Raw genomic sequence first — 18944 nt, 5'->3', positions numbered from 1 at the left:
CCTGCTTTCTGCCCTCACTCGGGGAGCTAGCTCCTGCTCAGTCATGGGGCCAGATTTGTCATCGGGAAAGGCTCACTGAGCCCATAGCACCCAGGACTTCTAGGCTGGACAGCAGTTGGCAGCAGACAGACCATGGGAGCATAGAGCCCTGAGGGCCACTTGGTCAGGGGCCTCCCGGGAGGAGCCATCCTTGAAGGTGGGAAAGGAAAACCCCTGAGGGAGGGAAGATGCAGGTGTAGGGAAGCAGTGGCCAAGACAGCTGTGGCTGTACCTCCACATCCTGTTCAGCCTGATTCTGGGATAGAGGCGCGTGCAGGCACTTTGTGGGTCCTCACCAACCCTAGGAAACAGGGCTGTTGGGAGCAGGGCTACCTCACCCTGGCTATACCCAGGCAACCAGGACTCTCCTGGGAGGGCTGGCTCAGCTGCCACACACAGAGGTGCCGTGGGCTGGCCCTGAAAAGTGAATCCACATAACGCACACCTCACTTCTCACCAAAGAACAAAAATTACTGACAATTACATATAATTAGCAATTTTAAATTATTAATGGTGGTGAAAGAATGTGTCTATTCAACAAGTAATTTGTCGTAATTTTTAGTAATTGAAAGTAATTTTTAGCAATTAAATCCTAATTTAGTACATTTTCTGGGTGATGCCTTTATTCAAGAGACGCCTGTGAATTTTATTGTTGGTGGCTTTTCTCCAGGCACTTTGTTCAGCAGATTTTCTGGGTAGGACATTTGGAAAAGGCTACATGGGAAAGAAAGGGTGAGCAGCTGACTCCAGTGCCAGAGCAGGGAGCAGGGAGGGAGCCATTCCACTTTGAAGCCTTCCATCCTCCTGCAGCTTGGCCTGGTGAGGCTCTGGAAAGTGGCCCTTGGGCTGGCATCCAGAGAGCACCCCACCAGTGTGCTGTCCTCTTAGGACACAGCCCAGGCAGCAGTGGGAGTGGAGGGCTGGAGAAGCAGCAGCCCTGGCTTCCAGTGCCCAGCTCCTCACCTTGGGGTCCTTGATGCCATGCTGGAATCAGAATCCGGTTGTTCCATTTCCCTCTCCTGGTCTCCGAATTCCAAATGATCTCACACTGTGAATCTGCATGGCTGGATCTCACAGCAGTGGAGAGTAGAGTGGTGGTGACCGGAGGGGCCAGGAGATGCTGGGCAGAGGATGTACCATGACCCCAGAGTGGGTCCTTCCTCCTTTTGGGAATTGTGATGCTCTCCCATGACTGAGCGTAGCTGGGCAGTGGAGGAGACCTGTATCTTGGCCAGCAGCAGAAGTGGGAGATAAACTTGAAGATCAATTTGCCAACCCATCAGGGGCCAAGCTTATAGATTAGGTACAAGAAGCAGGGGGAGGGGCAGGCTAGGAATGGGAAGAATAATCAGGTCTTTTCGGGGATCTGGGTGCCATCTCTTTCTGCTCCTTTTGTGGTTCTTTCTGGCTGTTGTCATGGTGATTGTCAATTGTCACAGCGCTGGGGTGCATTGGTCAGCATGCAGGCAGATTATCATGAAGGAGAGATTATCTGGGGTCCTTGTACTGATTCTGAGATCCATCCAGGTTTGGCTTCCTCCTGAGGAGGAATTTCTGGCCCACAGTCTTCCTGTCCTCAAAGACAAGGAAGATTAAGACATAGGAGTCTGGCTAGGTGGAGCGGGTTGTGCGAGATCAGTGCAGGGTAACAATAGGAGGGACATTCAAACACATGTGGAGAATAGGAGTAGAAGGAGTAGTAGACAGAGCGAAAGTAAATGAACATTGCCAGGAAGGGCTGGGGGGCACCACTGTTTATGGGGTTCCCTCTGATGTGATGCCATGTTTTAGAATGCACTGTGGCGACGGCTGCTGACCACAGACACTCAAAGCCCCTGGCCTGTGCACTTCAGTGGAGAATCATAGGGTGCAGGCGTTAACCTTCGACTGAGGAAATGAGCAGCCTTTGCCCTGAGGAAGCAGCTATGACGCCTCCCCACCATGTTCCTTGCCAGAGACAGAACCAGGACCCTGTGAGCAGCACTGTAACTGAAAAGCAGCCAGCGGCTATGTCTGACAGGAAGGGAGATCCATCCCTGAGCAGGGCTGTGCTCTCCTTTGTCCGCACAAATAAACATTCTGGCTGAACTTCAGGAAAGAACCCACAAAGGTTTATCTGGGAATGTGCCTTATTCTCCCTTACAAATTTCTCATTTTAACTTTCACTACCTCTCCCCACCACCCGGGGTTATAGTGAAATTTCAGAGTCACTGGAGGCTCCCAGAGTGGGCCACACATTCCCGTTGACTCCTGCTCCACAGACACCGGGCCAGGCATGTGCTGCCACTTGGCGCCATCCCCTGGGACTGGACGTGTTGTCTCAAGAAAAGGCAGGGCCTCTTCTGCCTCTGTATGGGCACCCCTGGTTCGTGCTCTGCCCTTGGGATTTGGAGCTCCTACCTGCCTTGCAGCAGAGTCAGTGGCCCCTGCTGAGTGGGTCTCTACCTAGGTGGACAGTCTTGGCCTTTTCAGACTCAGGGGTCTTATTAGAGCCAATATTTTGTAATGCTTCTCTCACTGGCCAGAAACAAAACAATAAATGATAAGGGTCCTCAACACACAACAGTCTTTAAAACTCAGTCTAATGCCCCAGCTATCACAGGAAGGGTAAGAGAACAGTAAGTGATGGCATGTACAGGACACATGCCTGCCGTGTGAAGCACAGCAGAGGATGTAATAACAGTCACTACCATGCGGGCACACAGTCCCAGCAATGGTTCTGAATGCTGACGTATTGCTAGCCAGGTTGTCACTGCCATGGCTTTATGAGATCCTACTCTTGCACATTTTGAGGAACACAGTACAGCTTTACCTTGTTTCTGTTATAATGGCACCCTGGAAATTAATCATGTGACAAAACTGTGCAAAAGTCTGCCTTGTGTCCGGGTGAGATGTTCAGAGAATTACAAACAGATTTTCCCTCCAGATGGCCAGTGGGGTCCTTAGTCTCGGGGATGTCTCAGCCATGGTGGGGACCTGAGTCCCTCTGTGTCCGGCATGCACCTCCAGTACCAAACACAGGAGCCACCCAGCCTGACCTCTTGTCCATGTGGCCCAACCACACGTCTCCAGAAAGCTTCACAGCGAGGCGGCTCTGAGCACCATGGTTCAGGCTGCAGCCACCCACGCCCATTGGACCTGGGAATGTGCTGGCTGAGACCTGTCCCTGTCTGCCTGGAGGATGCAGGGCACACAATGTGGGGGCTGGGTGCCTGGCTGGGACCAATTTCCTGGTGGCCAGCAGGTGCAGGCTGGGATGAGCTCTCTTTTGTTTTTAAGACAGAGAAGGCCCAGCATGCAGGCACTGGGCAACTCTGGGCCAGCACATACATCCTCATCCCAGCCTTGCCTGGTCTTCCCAGGTAGGTGTCACCTTCTGGGTTGTGTGGCACCAGCAAGGTTGAGGACCTTCATGCCCATGGGTTGATGCAGTGTTTCAGGTCAATATGGAGGAACCAGTGGAGCTTGGCTGGCTCTGGGTGGTCCCTGCAGCGGGAGACGTGGTCTGGAGCCCAGGTGAGGTACCAGTTCCTTGGGCTGGCTTACTGCTCACTGATGTGTAGAAACCACCTGTGAGGGCCCGAGTCCAACCCTGCACAGTGCTTTCTGGCTCTTTTACTTGCTGGTTCTGCACAGGAAGCAGGCGCCCCAGTGAGCACTGACCTTTTCTGAGTGTGTTGATTTGGTCTTTCTGAGTGGAAACAGCAGTTGTAGCTGCCAACTTGTCATCAGAAAGGATGGTTAGGGAAGGACAGAGGCAGAGGGCACCAAGCCCTCTGGTTTGCGTTTAACCAGGTAAAGCAGGGTGAAAGTTTGAAGACCAGGATCAATTACTACTCTAAATACAAGACAGGAGAAGATAGAGTAGGTCATACTCTGCACTGGAAAGAACAGTGTGCTCACTGAGTCTTCCCCAAACAGTGGGGACTCTAGCAGCCTTATGTTTACCAGTGACATTGACTGCAGTGGCCGTGTGCCTGGCCCTGCCCTAGGCCTGCAGGTGGGGAGGGTGCTGCTTCCCAGGCCCTGTGGCTCACACATCTCAGCCCTCCTGCAGAAAGGCTGGTCCTGGTCAAGGGTATGGGAAGGTGCCCATGAGCACAGGGCTGCTTGTCCCTGAGCCTGGCTTGGGTTTAGCCTTTGAGACCTCAATTCCCTGCCCCAGTGAGTCCCAGAGCCACCACTGGGAGCAGGCTGGGTCAGTGGGACCCCTGGGAAGGCAGTGAGGTAGCCCTGGCAGGCACCTGGCTCACAGGGGATGTGGATGGACAGGACACAGGGCTCCACTGCGGTGCACATGTGGTTCAGGGTCACGGTTAGTGCAGCACCTCTAGGGCCCATCCTGACTCCTAGGGAGGAGATCCAGAGTCTAGAGGCAGCAGACCTAAAAGCAGTGCAAACAGCACTGTCTGAATATTGGAACAGAAGTAGCACACAGGAGGGAATGATACAAAGAAATATGCCAAGTTTGAATGCCAACATTTATCAGCTCTACGGAGGCTCATAACCGACTCCCTACGATGGTCCAGACGTGATTTGAGGAGTGAAGGCAAACTCCGGAGCCGTGATGATCTTGCCTGTGTAGAACCAAAGAAGTTGATAACAGACGATATCAAAATGAATGTGTCTCGAAAATAAATACCACGGCCTTCATTAGGTCAGCCCTGAAGCTCACAGGATCTGCAAGCAGAGGCAATGAGTGTGGAGGGCTGGGTCCCTGGGTGGGCACAGCATGTGGGAGGTGGTGCCCTGGGGTGAGGAAGCCCAGGCCTGGGGCCAGCACCGACGGGCAGCCCGGGGTCCTAATCACTTGCTATGCGCCCTATTTGTCATTCTCGGTCTTTCTCACCCACCGCCTTCCTCCTCACCTCCTCTCTCACCCATGGCCTCCTCTCCTTGGGGTGCTCACACTCTTGAAGCCACAGTCACCCCCACTTCCCAGGTCAATGGGAGATGCAGGTAGACATGGCCAACTCAGGGCCCCCAGTAACGGATTCTGGTGCCCACTCTGGACCGGCTCCAAGGAGGCTCCAACTCAGCAGCCAGAGTCAGGCAGTGAGCCTGAGAGCACTGTGTGAGCTGTCTTATGGGTGGGCCATGTGTAGGTGGAGTCAAGGGCCGGTAGTCAGGTAGTCCTGAGGAGGACGCACTGCTCCTGGACACACTGCCCTGATCTCCTGGGTAATACCTCAGTCAAGAAAGAAATCAATCCATGAAGACCAAGGCTTCTAAACTGCACTGACAATCCCCACTCTTGGCCCAGAGGCCAGGGAGTTTGTGACAGGCAGAGCAGCTGGTTGAGGTAGAAGGGCACGTTGCCCCAGGTCTTCTATCAGGACTAGTTTCCCTGGCATGACCCTTCCCTTTCTCCTCTGCCTCTGCAGCTCAGGATGAAATGTTCTGTGGTCAGCTGGTGAGACCATGTGGTCTCCATGGACAGGAAGAACAGTTTTCTAATTGACATAACAAGGAGCCAGCAAGATGACATGCTCAGGCTCCAGTGCCTCAAGCAGCTGGCTCCCACTGGTGTGGAGTCTGAAGGTGACATGAGCAGAGACGCAGCAGGTTTTCTGTGGGCACCTTGGCCTCTGACTGAAGCTCCAGAGCTGTGAGAAATGTATCTGCTGCAATAAGTGCCCGATTCACAGCACCTGCTTACAGCAGCCAGACAGGGTAAGACCCTGCCACTTGACTTACTGATATTAAAATTTGGTATTCACATACTGACAGGCAGCATCTGCAGGGAAGCCTGACCACAACCAGCCCCCAGCTATGCTGCAGGGCCCTGGGCTCCCTGATGAGATGCCCATAACTGGGGCAGGACCCAGGGGCACCATGCCAGTTTCCCTGCTGAGATGCTCACAGCTTTGGGCAGGACCTGGGCATGGTGCCAGGTTTCCTGTTAAGATGTCCATGGCTTGGGTAGGACCTGGGGACCCATATCAGGCTCCCTGCCTAGATGCCCATGGCTTTGGCCAGGACCTGGGGCACTGTGCTAGGCTCCCTGCCTAGATACCCATGGCTTTGGGCAGAACCTGGGGGCACCATGCCAAACTGCCTTTTAAGATGTTCATAGCTTGGATAGGACCTGGGGCACCATGCCAGGGTCTCTGCAGAGATGTGCTGGAGATCCCTGTAGTCAGGTTCCAGTACCCACCTGCCCAGTGTGTGATGCAGGCCTGAGAAAAAGAATACACTAAGAGATGGAACTAAGAGAGAGAAAGCGGGGGCCAGGACGCCCAATGCCAGTGCAACCGACAAAGGCCCTGGCCAGTCCCAGGCACTGACTTTTATTTGCAATCAATTGGGATAAAGGCAAAGTGTGGTTTCTATGGAAATTAATGTCAACAAGGCTCAGACAGGACAAGACAAAGCATTCTCAAATTCAGAACAGAATAGACAAAATATATGATTGTAATTAGAACATTGTCCTTCTAGTCTGAAGGTTTAGTTGTGGGAATGGAATTTGGGTGCGAGTTACTCTGATCTCAGCAGGTAGGCTTCAGCCAGACTCACTTCTATAAACCAGCCAATTGTGGGGTTAACTCTTCACAGCCTGCTTTGGGCATAATCAGTATTACAGTCCTTTGCAGAGATGCCCATGGGTTGGGCAGAACCTGGGGCACAGTGCTGCACCCATGTAGTTGTGTGTTGATTTTTCTTTGTAGTTGACATCATTGTTCACCACATCAGAAGTTGCCACTGGCCCTGCTTCATCAATGTGAGTTTGCTTAGTTCTGGATGTTCTGTTAATTACAGTGCCCAGTGCAGTATATTGGTGTGAAAAGCACTTAGGGTCCATATTATCCCAAAGCTGGGGTTTGCTTGTGGCTCAGAGCTGATTGCTGCATGGAGATGCTAGAGAAATATGTGCACAGTCATCATGGCTACACACTTGCGCTAAACTTCTCTCTCCTCTGAGTTCTTTCTTCCCGCAGCATCTGGCAGGAAGGAGTTCCTAAAGGTTCCTATGGGCACAAGATTGGTGCTGGCTTGGGCTGCAGCTCCACTCACTGGCTGATGCTTAGCACTTCTTGCACCCCCTTCTGGAACGGGTGCTGTGTATTCCCCCGGGAAGACCCTGCAGGAGGAGATCCCTTTGGTGAGCTCATCTAATGAAGATGGGATGCCTGGGGACAGTGGTGATGATGTTGTGTCCCTCAAATCAATAGATGCAGTGAGCAGCGGCCTTTCTTGAAGGCACAGCTGAGTGTGTGGGACGGGCCCACGGGGACTGCAGTTCTCAGGCCGGCTGCTGCCTGCTGCCTTCTAGGACAGCTTGACATGGATGCCGTGTGCTTGGCTGCGTCTGTAGTGGTGGCTCTGATGCTGAAGACTGGATCGTGTCACAGATCCATTGTAAGTCTCCAAGTCGCTATTGGCCAAATGCAGAGATGGTTGTGGAGACACTGCCTTGGCTGGAGAGACTGTGTGTCCCTTGCACCATGACTATGGCCCCAGTATTCCTGAGTCTGACCTGCTGGGCCAGCCCTACATGTTCTGCAGCCCCATGGGCTGGGAAGAGTCAGTGCCTGACTGTAAAGGGACAGACACAGAGTTCCCACACTCTGCACAAATCCGGAAGTCCGCACAACAGGGACAGTGATGGCAAAGGGTGCCTGCTGTGCAGCTGCTGGACCTCACTGCTGCCCTTGACACCCAGAAACGGACCTGTGCTGCTGTTTAGAGAATGTTTTAAAGCAGTCTCTGCTTAAATGCTGGAAAGGGAAGAGATTAAAGGACGAGGGCCCCAGGAGTTGGCGCATCCCATCTCCAGGAGCTGAGGACAGTGTGGGGTCAGCTCTGCAACAGCAGCCCCTTGGCCCAGGGCCCCTCTTTCTCTTTCTGGGAGACTGGCTGCATCCTAAGCCCCATGACAGAGTCCTGCATCCTCCAGGCTGAGGCTGGCTGTGTTCCCACTCACACCAGGGATAGCAGCTCTGTGAAGGGAGCATCCTTCTATTGTGTCCCTCTGAGCTTCAGCTGTTCTGCCAGGGACATGCTGATTACAGTAGCACTGCCCTGTCCCTCAGACCTGCCTGGGTGCTCTCTAGCTCCCCTCACTATTTGAGCCTTTCCGAACCTCTTGGGTTAAAAAGCTTCTTGTGCGCTGGGCAGAAGCATGTAGATGTGGCGGTGAGCCATGTATAAATCATCACAGGGGAAGGAGTCAGGCTTTTCCTCCCCCAGCTCCTCTGCCCTTTAGCGGCGTAGACACGGCAAATACCAGCTTCCCAGATGCAGAGACAGGTGGGGGCATGAGGTGGGGTAGTCCTGCTAGTGTGCAGGGCAGGTTCCAGCGCTGCCCAGCACCTGATCAGCAGTGACATTTAAATCAAGCCACCACTCTTCAGAACAATGGGGCTTATTTTCCCTTTTGTATGGCCAATGAATGAAGACTTTTTAATCTGGCATATTTGAACAGAGTCCTTTAATGGTGTCAGACAATGCCCTCTAAGCTATTAAGTGGACGACGGAGAGCTCAATCTTCTAAAGGAACAGAGATTTCACTGCCTCTGATTGCTCATGGTCTCACAGCTGTGTCCACCGAGGCCACTCTGCAGAGCCACTCAGCCCCCTTGGCCCCTTTGGTACCCAAAGCAGGACCTGCTTCCAGCCAATAGCCTGGTGTTTCCTTTTGCCAAGCAGCACCTCAGGATGGAGACTGTCCTGAGACTCCAGCCTGAGTCCACACGGAGCTCTTCATAGTTTTTCCTTTCCTTGCCTTCTTTAGCTGAGCCTTCTCTAGGAATTGCCCAGGGAGTCCACAGTGACACCTGTGACACAGCCACAGAAGCTGCCCTATGTGAGGGTGGGCAAGGTCAGAGGGGCTGGGCCCTGATTCCTTTAAAACAGCTACTATGATATACATTGAGCTCAAAGTCAAAGAATAGAATCACTGATAGAAAGGAGGTTAAAGAGGAAGTATTTATTGGAAATTAAAGAAGAAAAAAGGCTCCCAGTAACTGAGAGGGGTCCTAGGAAGTGGGGTGCCAGGTGGCTCCTTTGTCCAGACCTTTTTATAGATAAGCAGAGCACAAGACTTGCTTAGTAGTCCAGTGGCCAACAGTCATTGGTGGCTCTGTGGGTTTAAAATCCAACTGGAACTCAGACTCTCTAAACCAGTTGCTCAGTGTGCAGTTTAAAGAAAACTGAGATTTTTAAAGAAAACCCCTGCAGAGCAGACCTCCGTGTCCTGGCTCAGGACAGGCTAGTGGAGCTCTAATCTGGAGCATGTGGAGTCCATCAGTGTCCTTCCCACCAGGGGGAGGCAGGAGGACTGGGGCCACCTGGGACAGGGCACTGTTCACAGGGAGCTGCTGCCTGAAGTCCCTGTGCATTGCCTTTGCCTATCCCTGCCTGTGGGCTGAGCCTGTCACTTGGGGTCCGGACAAGTGTCTACCCAGGGATCTCAAGGATGGGGAGGCCAGGGAAAGGAGCAGTCTCAAGTCCCTGGTGTTTTTATTTCCTGGTGAAGCCATAGCCTCCAGTCCATGGCTTCCCTGCCATATCTACACTCAGCCTGGCCTGTGGTGCCCTCCTGGTGGCCTTTTCCTGTTGCCTGCTGGCCTGTCCACATGCCCACTGGCCTGTCTATGTGTCTGCTGGCCTGTTTTTGTGCCTGGTGACCCATCTGTGTATCCAGTGCCTGTCTGTCTGCATGTCTGCTGGCCTTTATTTGCACTTGCTGGCCTGTCTACATATCTGCTAGCCAGTCTGTTCCCCACCTGCTTGCTGAACTGCCTGTGGCAAGGTCTCCCTCCTCTACTCCTCAGTGGTGGATTGGTCTTGCATTCAGAGATTTCAACCCATCCAGGGTAGACCACAGGTTCCTGACTGATCTAGAGGCGTGGACTGTGTCCATTGCCTGCAGACCAAGGGCCTCCCTGGTCTCCCATGGCCAGTCTCTCCTAAGGACTCCCCTCCTGGGCACAGGGAAGACGCTGGTGTCTCTGTGCATGTGGGTGACTGGCTTTTAGGTCTGTAGATTTCTCAGGTCACTTTTCTTCTCAGGGTTCAGGAGGATGGAGCCATGTCTGCCAGTGCCGCCTTCTGTGAGGGGCAAGTGGTTGTCCAGGCCAGCCTATCCTCTGAACACCTAAGCAGCTGCCTCTAATCTACTCAGTGTTTGCATGTGAGTGTGTTATGTGTACAAGGACTTTAGACTTCCCATGAACATCTGAATGTCTGCAGGCTAAGAAGCCACAGTTTGGGGTGTTTGGAGTACATAAGCATTGAGATCTAATACCACCTTACTGCCAGCTTTATCCAAACAGACTCCTCTTCAGGATCTCCAGGAAGTGTCTGGGCCCATCTGTGGCTTCAGTTCTCCATGGTTTATCAATGTCAGGAAAGGGCCAGCTAAGCTGTGCTGAGGGCAGTGATTTGATGTTCTTTTCCTCCCAGGGCTGGGCATGCCAAGGGTGGAGGAGACAGGAGCATCCAGGTGCCAGCAGGCAGGAGGAGACCAGGATCATGGCACCAGGCTCATGGCTTCCAGGGATAGAGGCTGCAGTAAATGGCTCAGAGAGGGTGACCTAGGGTCAAGGTCATAGTTGCAGTGGGCATTTCTGGGCAACTAGGAAAGGGCAGCTAGGAAACTTCAAGGACATGGCCTAGAACTAGGAATGACCAAGTCATGGACCCCTGAAGTGCATCCTGGAGGAAGTCTCAGGGTGGAAAACATTTCAAGAAATAAAATTTTTGATCGTTGGCCCATTGAGCAAATGGGTCCTTGGTATGGAAGGTCTATGCCATTGAAATCCAGCTCCAAATTCATTTCCTTCCTTGGTTTGTATCTAAAAGGATATTCTCACCTGAGAGATGGTCACAGTCCTAGTGAAAGAAAAGGACTCTTTCTCCTCCACCCTGGATTTCCTAGAGCTTAATCAAGGTCACAGCTCAGAAAGAGCATCATCTAGATTTTTGCTCCAAAGGACTTCTAAAGCCACTTCCCCCTGATGGCCAGAGCCCTACAGGTTGGAAGTGATGGCTGGAAGCCCAGAGGTTGGCTGGAGCAGTGCCACACTGCCACTGCTCCCAGGAGTGTGCTCATGGCAACACCCAGTGACGGATGGGTTCCCACTGCCCTCGAGCCCACGCACACAGGGGATCGAGATGTTCTTGCTCTTGTACCCTCATGAGATGCACTCCTCTTGTTTCTGAGCAAACCAGCCCCTCATCCCGCTGCAGGGTGCCGAGGACACAGCCAGCCTCTCACTTGACATTGTGTGGCTGTCCCCTCCCCTTACCATGTGTGGCCCACACACCTTAGGGACCTTGCTCTTTGTGATGATGCTGTGTGTCCAGTGTGTTGCCCTCCAGGGGCCCCAGGGCTCTGTGGACCCCACTGTTTCCCACCCACACCATCAGCACAGAAAAGTTATCCATGACTCCCCCTTGCTTCAGTCTTTTAGTGTCTTTCTAGACTGTCCTGTTCTCAGGGAAGGATAGCCAAGGACTGGAACTGAGCAGAGCAGAGGGGGTGGCGGGGAGCAAAGTTAACATTGGAGGTGGCACCAGGTCAGGAGGACCAGACTCTCAGGGTGAGGAGGTAGGCAGAGTAGATCTTTGAAGATTGTGTCCAAATATTCAAAGATCAGGCTTTAAGATGACACCTCTGCCAGGTACAGTGTCACATATGGTGGGCAGGAAAGGGCAGGGAGGGACACTCAACAGAGCAGTCTTGGCCCATTAGCAATGCAGATGCTGGTCCCTGTTGATGCATCCCCTCCCTCAGGGAGTCTGTGAGGCTGCATCCCAAGCGGTCAGGCCTCAGTAGGGGCTGGGCTTCTTCGAAGCTCTTCCGTTAGGTGGGCGGCCAGGGACCACTGAAGCATCCTCATCAGTGATGCCTCCCACAGAAATCTTCTGGTGGACATCCTGGATACAGGCTTCCTCTCTAAATCAAAGTCCGTCAGGGCCACAGGATGTCCCTCCAATGATACGAAACACTGTTGGCACCTTCAGGGTTTGGATCACAGCACCACAAATTAAATCCACCAGGAAAATGGAGCATGTATTGGAGGTACCAGCAAGTCACTTCCTGTGGCATTTTCAACCTGAAGACACCGTCCAAGGCTGGGTGTTTCTGAGAGTGTCAAGGGGTGGGGGCCTCAGGTGATGGACATGGCCCAGAACCGGACAGAGAGAGATAATGAGGAAATGGGAGTGGCATGGGTGTTCCTAGACCAGAGACACAGACAGAGCCAGTCAGGCCCATGGAACCCTGATGGGCACTTTGGTCAAACTGAGCCCAGAGACTGCAATGAAGAAGAAGCCAAACCTCTTAGTGAGGGGCTGGGAGGCAGAGAGCCCAGAGTCCTGATAGCAACACATTGAGAGCTGACTGATCAGCACAGCCCTGGTGAGAATGGAGGCATCACAGCTGGGATACTGGAGCTGGTGGCAAACTTGCCAGCAACATCTTGAAATGAGAGAGGAGCACAGAATGCCCCCATTCCACCAGAAATACACGATTGTACACTTTCCCTACCTGGTCCCCAGGTCAGGATGCCTTTATTCTGAAGCTACCATGCTGAGGAACACCTTCATTTCCAACGAGCTGGCTCAGTTGACTCTCTAGTGGTGAGAATCCCATAGGGGCCCTCAAAGCTTTTCTTCCTGGTTAGGGAAGGTGAGCCCCACCTCTGTGACCCACGTGACAGTCTCACACTGAGTGCCTTGATCTCCCTGGGTACACCAGTGTGGCCCTGGAAGGCCGGCCCAGGCTCTATCACAGGCCTGGCTTCCTGGTGTCGGCTTCTGGGGTGCTTGCAAGCAGGGACAGATGTGTCCCCAACACCTTTGCTGAGAGAAGTTACAATTAGTTGTGCTTTTAGAGGGAAATCTCAGCTTGCCTGAGTCCTAAGAGGAAGTAAAAGCTCCCATTGAGTGTGTTCTCCCCACGGACACTGGACGTCAAGGGACAGAAGCCCCTCACAGAGCATAGTCCTGAGGGTGGCCGATGAAGAGGGGATGTCTTCAAGAATGTTTCCATTTTCCTTAGATTGGCACATGCCTCAAATATTTTCCCATAATTTTTGGGTCTATGTTAGTCTGTAGTCATGTGATAAAATACATCTAAAAACCAACTTGAGGAAGAAAGGTTTATTTTGGCTCATGATTTCAGTGGTTCCCATCCATGGTCAGCTGGCTCCATTGCTTTTAGATCTGTGTTCAGGTAGATATCATGGCAGAAGGGCATGACTGCCAGGAAGCAGAGAAAGAGAAATGGAAAGGACCAGAGAGGAAGGTTGGAGACCACAGACATCCCCAGAGTCACACAGCCCAGGCCTGCTCTTGAACTAGGCCCCACCACCTGTTTCCATGACCTCCCATGATACCCTCACATTAAGACCTCATCACTGCCGTCATTAATCCACTGATGAAGTTAGGTCCACTCACTGGAGAAGAGTTCATTTGGTGTCTTCCCCCGCTCCCTTCTGAAACATGCCGCCTGAGACAAGTCCTGCAGCTTTACTGCTCTGTGAAAGGAACAAACACTAAAACAAATGAAAGGCAAACTGTTGATGGTGGGACCTCATGGCTCCCGGAATAGGCTCCTGCTCAGTCCAGACAGCTTCTTTTGGGCCAGTTGCCCCAGAGAGGTCTAAGGGACTGGCCCACTTACTAGAAGAAAAGCCTCAGGTATTAATTTAAATTCTCCAAGTGTTAGGGCTTGACACATACTTAAAGCACTCAGTTAAAAAAACTGATTGTATACTTCTGGTTTAGTTTGGCCTGAACAACTAAATTTGGTCTATGAAATCAGTCTCTTCCATGTTGTCTTCAGTTCCTGGTTTCCTGAGAGGGAGATAAGGAATTTGAGAACAAATTAACTTTTATCCAGATAAGGGTTAGGAAAGAACAGTCAGATCTCCCCAATAAAATGCATCTGTTTTGTGATGCAGGCTCATTTCCCCAGCATGCTACTCTATCCTGCCCATCCGAACGCCCAGGGGTTGTTTATACCCTAGGTGATTTGGATTTGGAGTAGGTGGCTTGAGTTCCTAGTTTGCACCATACTGTATTGTGTGGCGAATTTGTGTACTGTTTAACCGCACGACACTCAGTCTAACCAGCTACCCAGATCCAGCTCCTCTTTGGTCCCTAGCACTCCTGTGTCTGTCATGTACCTGTGACACATGAGTAGGGGTGCCTGTCAAGCCCACAGTCTTTTGGAGAAATATGTCTCTAGTTTGTCTGTGGTTTTCACAGGGCAGAAATGAGACAGGTCCCTCTGGAGTGCACACTGTCCAATGACGTACAAATAATTTAGTAGCAATGTGCTCAGGTCTGCACAGAAACTCCCCCCCCACCCCACCCCACACACTGGGCCTCTGGCTTTGTCTGAGCCATTTGAACAGCGACACCACTTTCCATCCAGAGGCACAGGCATGATTTTGTTTTTCCTCCAAGTAATTGGCACTGAGAAGTTTGCCTGAGTAGTGTGGCATGAGCTGCTGTTATTGCTCGGATTTCCTGCAATAGAGGAGACAATGAAAACCTGTCAGGCCATGGGTGCTCTGCTAGCTGAATCCCCCCTCCACAGCAGCTGGGGATTACCTTGAGTCACCATGGCAACTGAGAGGCCGGCACTCAGGGGAAGACAGAGACCTCCTCTTCCCACTGACCTTTGATTTTCGGTGAGATGAGAGTGTGCTGGGCGGTGAGCAGGGAGAAGGGCTCTGCTGTGACCTGTCCAGAGCCTAGCAGATGCGTGCTCATCCATCCTGGGAGCTCATTTTGTGCACATGGTCTTGAAGTCCTGTTTACGTATTTCAAACAAGGAAATGGAGGCTTTGGTCATAGTTCTGGTTTTTGAGTTTTTCAATGTTCACAGACTCACTTTACTTACTGATCGCTGGGCCTAGTGGGCGAGGATGCTTGGCCTCCCTAGATAGTTTGGAGCCTTGTGGGGGATGTGTTGTTTATATTGGGAGAAAGGCTATAATTTCTTCAGTCCAATCGCTGGTATCTAAGAGTCCCAGGGCTCATGTCCAGGGATCCCAGAAGGACATTTAGCTTCTGTTTTGTCTCCACATGCTGTCATTCCTGTACTCTCAAGGATAAGTATATTATTTCCATTATTCTACCTTATTCTTGGAGGATGTGAACTACCACCAGGCTCTGCACACGCTGCTTCTCTTTCTACGTTTAGGATTCGAGTTTCAGCCCAGATCGGGAATTGTCACCCATGCTCTGCTTTCATACCATTTCCACCCTGATTTCAAAAGAGCTTTAATCTCTGTACTTCTTATAATCAAGTTAAAAACGTGTTCAATTTGCTATCAATGATTTTGACTTTTTTTTCCTTTGAGAAAATTTTTCCACAAGCACTTTAAGAATAAATGCATTGTTGGCACTTTCCCTACAGCTAGGAAAGCTACTGAAATTGTCTTTTATGTAAACATAGTTACCAAGGCAAATTTATAGTTGGTTGAAAATGACATAGTGCTAAACATCAGTTGATGTCAATTTGAAAGAAAATACCAGCACTGTAGCTCAGAAATCAAACATATTTTACATTATTTAAAAAAACCCAAAAGGGCAGAAACCAGAAGAATTTGGTTTAAAATTTGACATAGAAAATAAACTTCTCTTTTTAGAACTTTTGCTTTTCTCCTTAAGACTCTTTCTTTTGCTCTTTCTGTGCTGGTGTGTGTGGTTATGTGTGCACGTGGTCTGTGTGTATGTGCTATGTGCACACTGTATATGCATATTTGTGGCTATGTAGTGTGTTTGCATATTTGTTTTGTTTATTCAGTCTTAAACAGTGCTTTGAAAATTTTAGAATCATTGTCAATGTTTTAAAATTTATGTTCCAATAAATATCCCTCTCTGGGGTATCTCGAGAAAAAGGGAGTCCAGCTCCTGCCAGGTTCCTTTTGGAAGCGCTTGCTGTGCCTGGGGATCCACCCCATGGGGCTGGCCTAGCTGCTCCCTCCTGACCTACAGCTCAGCCGCCCATTGCCAGGGAGCTGGTGGCTTGATTTGTGTCTCCGAGAGAGCCCGCAAGAAGGTGGCAGTGGTCTCTGGCAAGCCTGAGCGTGGGTCCCGGGAGTGAGGGCATGTGCTGGAGAAGGCGGCGCCTTCCGGCTCTTCACTTGCAGGCTGTGTAGGTCGGGAGGGCCTCAGGCCTCCTTGCACAGCCCACCTCGTCCCCCTTGTGGCGTCTGAGTGTGGCCCACAGCACGTTAAAGACTCATTCAGTTTCTTCTGTTTTCAAGGAAGTCCCTAGTTCTTCACCATTGGAAGGACAAAGTTGTGATTTTATTAAAGTGTTGCCGTTTCAGGAATGGCCGTAACTATGAAGGTACAGGCCCTCTCTCCTCCCTCTTGCCCCCCTGGGCTGGTGGTCTGTGAGCATGCAGCTGAGGACATACGTGGTCCATTGAACCCATCCCCGCCCCCTGCCAGACCCTGGACTGGCCTTTGCACGACGTGCTAACCACTCTGTGTGCTGGCTCCACCACTCAGTTTCCCGTCTGGAAATGCAGGTCTCAGTGTTCCCTTTCGGAGGCCTCTGTCTGGTGTGAGGAGAGCATGCCCTGCTGGCCTCATGGGAGGCGCAGATCCTCGTGGAGACAGAGAGTTTGAGGTGCCTTTCTCTCCTTCTCTGCCACTGCCCTTTGCGGCCTCCCCGCAAGAGTTGCTCCACCACACACGGGAACCTCTGTCCCAGGCCAACACACCATCCACCTTGGTGATCCACTGCGGCAGGCACATCTCGGCGCTCTGCGTGTGCCCACGGTCTGCTCTTGTCCTCACCGCTGTCTGATGATGGCACCTTTCTTCAGGCTCACCTGCTGGCCACGTGTCCTGAGCAGAAGTAGCAGGGCACTAAGCCGATCAAACTAGAAGTTGGCTTGTTCCTCCTCCTGAGTCATCCCGTGCCCAGCAAGGGCTCATCCTGCTACCTCATCACCCCATGACCACGCTGACAGGCATCTCCCAACTGTGGCTCTCCCCTGAGGCGTCACGCCTCTCATTGCATCTTGAAATGTTTCCCACATTCTTGGGAGGACGCCTTTTGCAGCATCACAGCTAATCTGGTATTCTTTGTCTTCTTATCATGACTCACCTGCTTGTGATGTTCTGGGTTCCATGTTAGCTCTGTGCGGTTGAATTACTGACAAAACCATATGATTTTGGATGTAATCACTTTCTGCATCAATCTTTTACTTTTTTCTGTTTTTAATCTGCATTCGTCCTTTCAAAAGCTCAAAAACAACAGAAGCAAACTCTTTAGAATGGAGGTTGTCCTACTTTGAGAAGTGCTGTGGCAAGGACAGTCTCCACCATGAATTCTGAACTCTGGAGGGCTCCTGCTTCCATTCCTTCCTGCCTTGGCCTCCTGAGTGCTGGGATTGGAGGAATGAGCCACCAGGCCCGGCCCAGATTTCATGTGAACCTTGCGCTTGGCCTGGCCTTTCTGCACTGTTCTGCTAGGTGGGGGTAGGGTGCTACTTGTGTGACAGGTGGGGGCAGAAGTCCCTCTGTCTGCCCACACCTGAGGGTAGGAGAGGGACAGGAGGTTCAGCCCCCAAGGGGTCTCCCTGGGACCATGGTGGTGGACCCTGAAGCCCTACTCAGCCATCTTTAGGGCCATGTTTAGCAGCTTGTTGTGTCTCATGAGGGAGGAGGCCTAGGATGCCTCTAAGCCTTGCTGGGTGGGGCTCTGCCCTTTCTGGGGTGTCTGTCATTTCTGGACCTTGCCCCTCTTCCTGGCCTTCTGGCTGAGAGAGGCAGCTGAGTCAGGGCTTCGTGTCTGCCCAGTCTAGGTGTTTCTGCATCGCTGGCCTTGCTTGCTCCGAGGTCAAGCATGAGACAAAGGGAAGCCTAGGCCGTTCCTAAGGTCAGGCTCCATTTCCTGCTTTCTTTTCTCTCCTCTCTTGGAGTCTTTCCATTATCCTAGGTCCACCTAGTAGAGGAATGGGAAAAAACTTGTCTTTCCACCTTTCAGAAGCCAGTCCTCTCCTCTGGGCCGTGCCTCCTTCTCTGAGACAAGCCTTGGGAGAAGTTCACAGGGATGTGGGCCCCCAGATCTTTGTTCCCTCCCGCTCTCTGGACAGTTCAGCAATCAGGGCTGCGGGGTCGGTAGTCCTCCCCAGCCCACCCACCTGGGCAGCCCCTCCTTGCCAGCCAGCTGTGGTCCAGGAGGACTGAGCCCTATCTCAGACCCCAGGATTGACACAGCTCAGGCTTTTGTGCTCTTCAGGTAGAAAATGTTATTGAATTTCAGTTATCTAAATTTTATAAATGAAAATGTTTGCATGGAAAGTTCCCTGTGCATCGTTGATTTTCTGTTTCCTGATAAATATTAATATAAGGCTACCACTGGGGAATGGCATGCTTAAAGTAGGCTTATTTTCTTCAATCCAAAATTCTGGCTGTTTGGTTACATTGCAAAAGTGCTTTCCATTGAGAATGCTCCTGGGATGGGCCAGGAGCAGCCACGGAGCATGTGTTTCTGAGAGCACGCGTTTCACAAGTGGGACGGCTGGACTTGCTCATTATGAAGCGCATTTAACCCTAAGTCAGGGCAGAGTGGCTATGACACTGTCCCCCACAGTGACTGACTCTCCGTGTGTCACACTTCAAAGGGGGCCCTTCAGGGTGAGCTGGGGTCAGGGTGGGTTGAGGCCACCCTCCTCGGTAATTGCACTTCTGGGCCTGTGGGACCCATGAGTGTGATGGCTGTGTGAATCTTACCATCTGTAAACTTAAACAAATATAGATTTGCATTTGAAAACAATTTAGGTGTATTCATGAAGGCCACTTATATCTACTGAGCACTTCCTTTAATTCCATCCAGAGAATTCTGGACTTCCTTAGCCCCCCCCCCCACGCATGAACACACACACAGGGCTATCCTGATTTGAAGATTTTAGTAATGTGTT

The 18944-nt window shown here is 51.6% G+C and overlaps 1 protein-coding gene across 1 annotated transcript in view; it reads left to right on the top strand.

Moving 5' to 3' along the window:
* The window catches only part of Ptprn2 (protein tyrosine phosphatase receptor type N2), a 611205-nt gene that overhangs the window by 193847 nt on the left and 398414 nt on the right, over nt 1-18944 (top strand). The window lies entirely within an intron of this gene.

The sequence above is a fragment of the Heterocephalus glaber genome, unplaced genomic scaffold (assembly GCF_053883595.1).
Source record: "Heterocephalus glaber isolate CG9 unplaced genomic scaffold, H.glaber_assembly_v1.0 deba00000818, whole genome shotgun sequence".
Taxonomy (NCBI): domain Eukaryota; kingdom Metazoa; phylum Chordata; class Mammalia; order Rodentia; family Bathyergidae; genus Heterocephalus; species Heterocephalus glaber.
The sequence above is the reverse complement of the archived record's forward strand: the minus strand, read 5'-3'. Positions and strand labels throughout refer to the sequence as shown.